The 4,725-nt window shown below is 37.1% G+C and overlaps 1 pseudogene; it reads left to right on the top strand.

Annotated features, from left to right (window-relative positions):
- The first annotated feature begins 251 nt into the window (after window positions 1-251).
- On the top strand, window positions 252-4,052 carry LOC105718977 (large ribosomal subunit protein eL20-like; annotated as a pseudogene).
- Window positions 4,053-4,725: the final 673 nt, after the last annotated feature.

The following is a 4,725-nucleotide window of genomic DNA, read 5'->3' as shown; positions in this document are numbered from 1 at the left end:
AAGAGGCGACTGAATCATGGGGGCAGACTTCCCCCTTGCTGTTCTCATGATAGTAAATAAGTTCTCATGAGATCTGATGGTTTAAAAGTGTTTGGCACTTTCCCTTTCACCCTCTCCTGCTCTGCCATGGTAAGACGTGCTTGTTTCCCCTTCGCCTTCTGCCATGATTGCAGGTTTCTTAAGACCTCCTAGCCATGCTTCCTGTACAGTCTGCAGGACTGTAAGTCAATTACACCTCTTTTCTTCATAAATTACCTAATCTCTCCTTTTGTGGGTGACGGCGAGCGTGGAGAGGACTCCATGAAAGCCTCGGGCACACTACGAGAGTACAAAGTGGTGGGTCGCTGCCTGCCAACCCCCAAGTGCCATACACAACCCCTTTACCACATGGGAATCTTTGTGCCTAATCATGTCGTTGCCAAGTCCCGCTTCTGGTACTTCATATCTCAGTTAAAGAAGATGAAGAAGTCTTCAGGGGAGATTGTCTAGTGTGGACAGGTGTTTGAGAAGTCCCCCCTGCGGGTGAAGAACTTCGACATCTGGCTGTGCTATGACTCCCGAAGTGGCACCCATAACATGTACCGGGAATACTGGGACCTGCCCGCCGTGGGCGCTGTCACCCAGTGCTACCGAGACCTGGGCGCCCGGCACCGCGCCCAGCCTACTCCATCCAGATCATGAAAGTGGAGGAGATTGCAGCCTGCAAGTGCTGCTGGTCATCGGTCAAGCAGTTCCACAACTCCAAGATCAAGTTCCCACTGCCCCACTGAGTCCTGAGCCCTCAGCACAAACCACACTTCACCACCAAGAGGCCCAACACCTTCGAGGTGCAGGGCCCTCGCCTGGGTGTGCCCCAAATAAACTCAGTAATGCCCCGGTATGTATGTGTGTGTGTGTGTGTGTGTGTGTGTGTGTGTGTGTGTGTGTAGGTATGTATAAATAGATAAATAACCTAGTCTCAGGTAGTTCTTTATAGCAATATGAGAATGGACTAATATATTCATTTTAACTTAATTGCTTCTTTGAAGAGACAATATCCAAATATAGTTATACTATGAAGTGCTAGGGGTTGGGACTTCAACATAGGAATTTTTGGGAGGGGGACAAAATTCAGTCCCTAGCACAAGGCAACAAATATTAGGAAACTGTATTAACTGTTAGAAGAGGGTTAGACACACATAATTGGAAAAATTTTAAATATCTTTATAAAATTGCATTAAAATATGGTATTTTGTGAATTATTCACTAAATCTCATGAAATGAATGTGTCCTAACTTGATTAGGAAAACCATAAAACTTGAATTCTCTGCTGGTTCCCCCAAAATGTAAATGATAGCCAAATCTAATATACCATCCCAAATTTTACCCTTAAAGTTGCTAGACCCAGGCAACTTCAAGTAACATGATTTCTATGGATATAATTTTTTCTCCCAAACAAAGAAAATGTAGTTTCTCAAAATGCTCTATCAGTGTAATATCCTTGACACCTCACAATAAAATAAGATTGTTAGAAATATAGTATTCCAAATTAATTCAAAATAATTACAAATATTCCAAATACATGATTGTTTACGCAATCTAGCAAGGTGTAAGAGGAATAGTACAACATACCTATGTACTTATTCTAGAAATGCAAGGAGATTTAGCACTAGGCAATATGGTAAACTTAATTATGTTAATAAAGTACACACAAAAAAATAATAAAAGATAAAAATATATTTGATGCAACCTAGTAAGCCAGAAAAAGAAAATAATGTCCAAACTTGATAGATTGAAATATATGAGAAATAATATACTTAGAGTCACAATGTTAGGATCATTTTCTCTAAAGTAAATTAGTGAGCCTGGAAAAAGTCTGAATGTCCTAGCCAATTCAGGAAAGCAAGAAAAACTGCATATAGAATAGATGTCTCTTTGACCAACATTCTCTCTGGCTACTGTATTGTTTTAACACTGTAACCTTGACTTTAATATACCTAAGTATTCGGATATGTGTAGGCACACATAGATTAATGTGTAAACGTCCTCACAACATATTTATGTACACATATGCACACTTCGCACATATACAAGTTGTCTACACAAATATGTAAAAATTATTTGAAGTGTTTTATTTGGAAATTCATGAATCTAGTGACCATTTCATCATACATATATATTGACATGCTTTAGAAAGTACTGCAGTATAAAGCACAAGCAGGGATCAAAAAGCTATTTTTAATAAAAGATCTTAATGGAATTAGCCATCAGTAGTTTGTATTACAGGTCCTATTGTGCCCTTGGCAGCCTCAAACCAAATACTGATGAGCTATTTAAGGATCAGTTGAATGCTTATTACTGGACCTATATTTGCTCATGGCATCATTTGCTGTTTTAAATGTGTACAAATTATTCCAGTGTAAAATAGAAACTGGTGAAAGGGCCTGGAGGTTCATCAACAATAATCTAACCCTACTCTTCTCAGAAGAACACTGCTTCTGATAACCATACTAGTGTAGCACACCCTTCTCATGTAATGTAACATGCCTATGTATCTTAATATTTTCTCCAAAATAAACCCTAAAACACAATTGCACAGTATCTCTTTAGGAATACTGCATAAATAAATGTGCCAAATATTTATCTGAGTTCAATCTCATACTCTCTCCTGTGTTATGAGGGCCTGGAATTTTAAATTATATTTCTTGGACTCCCTTGTGAACTGTGTGCTGGTTGGATTCTGCCAAAACAAGGCACTTATTTTAGACTGAAATTTTATAAAAAGTGGAGGCCATATTGTTTCTCCCTAGCAGGATATTGGAGGTAGCCATTTGCTCCAACAATAGGGAAAGCCAGCAGCATCTGTGGGAGAGTGGACTTCAGGCTCCTGCAGTATCATGGTGTGGGCTCATAGCTGCCTGCAGGAAGCCACTCTGATGGCAAGGAAGCCACAGAAAAGAGCTGTAGGTAGCACTGTTTTCTCTTTCACCTCTAAACCTTCGAACACTTTTATAGCCAATTCTTCTATTAACTATTTGTTGTTGGAAATACCTAGAATGGTTTCTGTTCCCTAGCCTGGACTGATATAACACAAGATATAAAGGAATTTGAAGACTTAGGGATGTGAAATCTGAATAAACTATGACATACAGTGTTGTTAAGGTTTTGAGAATTACTCTCAAACAATTTACTGCAGAGGGCTGTTAGTTGTAGGAGATGTCTTAATCTGTTTTGTGTTGCTGTAACAGAATACCTGAGATAGGGTAATTTATAAGAAAAGAGTTGTTTTTTTTTTTCTTATAGTTCTAGGGGCTGGAACATCCAAGATCAGGCAGCCACATTTGGTAGGCTTCTGGTGAGGGCCTTGTGCTCTGTCATAATGTGATGAGAGGCATCATAGGGTGAGAAGACAGGAGCCTGCCACTTCAGACCTCTTTTCCTTTACTTATAAAGCCATCAGTCCCATCATGGGGGCCTCACCTTGATGACTTTATGTAACCCTAATTATCTCCCAAAGGTCCCACCACTTAATGTCATTATAATAGGGATTAAGTTTCTCACACATGAAAATTGGGGTGCATATTCAAGCCATAACAGAAATTATCACTGGAATTTCTTACTCCCTGTATATAGGCTATTCTTAATGCTTTTTAAAAATTATTATTATCTAACAAACTGGTTTGGGACAGCCTTGGTAATTTATCACATTCTTATATACAGCTTACATGGCTTTGCTAGAAAACTATGTCTCCCTTTGGCATGTAAAATTTTCATAAAATGGGACTTTTAAAACACCATTCTAAAATTAGCTACAAAAAAGAAAATGTTCTTGCCAAACTATTTACTAAGAATGTATGACTCAAGATCAATATTCATCTCAGCAATGATATTTGTGTAATTGATATAAACTTGTATTAAAATGCATTCCTTGTGGAGCTTCAGAAATCATTTTATTTGCTTACAAAAACTCCATTAATTTTAAGGAGTTTTAACTTTTTCCAAAATTTGCATAAACTTGTTTTGTTTTTGTTATTTTCAGATTATACCAGAAGCCAAAAGAAGGTCAGGGATGAGTGTGGAGTGAGGTAGGGAAGATTTCTGTACAAGAGGTTAAACTGAGGAATTACACTGGAGTTTTATGTGACTTAGATGGCATAAAGGTGATGAAATTCATAGATTTTTTTATAACTGGAAAGCTTATTATTTGAAACTGTATATCATTTTCCTAAAATATATACTGCATATATACAGATCTGTTTCAAATGTATAGTGTTTGTTAAAATATGTGCAGAATTATAATATCATACACATTACCCAAAGAACCATATACTTCAACCTAAAGTGTTAGAATTATCCTACTGAGCAAATGATTCCTAGCAGAAGAAATAATGTTATATGAGCTATTTTTAAATAGTCGGATGTGTCACAGAAGCTCTTCAAGAAATATGTATTTTAAAACCTAAGTTATATGTATATATAAAGTATGTGCTATTCCTCTAAATAGCATATCTTATACATAAAATAGAAACTAGTTAATTTAAGCTCTTAAAATTTCATATAACAAGTCTGCTGGAAATTTTTGTAGAGTTTGGTGATGAGAACTTGGCACAGGGATTGGGAATTTATGTTCTAAAGATGTCTTGGATTGCTTTATATGGATCAAACCAATTGTGGTGGCTCCCTTTGCTTATTCAGGCAATGAGAAAAAAAATATCAGCCTTTCATTTTCTGGATGCAATTTGAAAA

Source organism: Aotus nancymaae, unplaced genomic scaffold, assembly GCF_030222135.1.
Source record: "Aotus nancymaae isolate 86718 unplaced genomic scaffold, 86718_ANA_hifiasm-v0.15.2.pri h1tg000029l, whole genome shotgun sequence".
NCBI lineage: Eukaryota > Metazoa > Chordata > Mammalia > Primates > Aotidae > Aotus > Aotus nancymaae.
The sequence above is the reverse complement of the archived record's forward strand: the minus strand, read 5'-3'. Positions and strand labels throughout refer to the sequence as shown.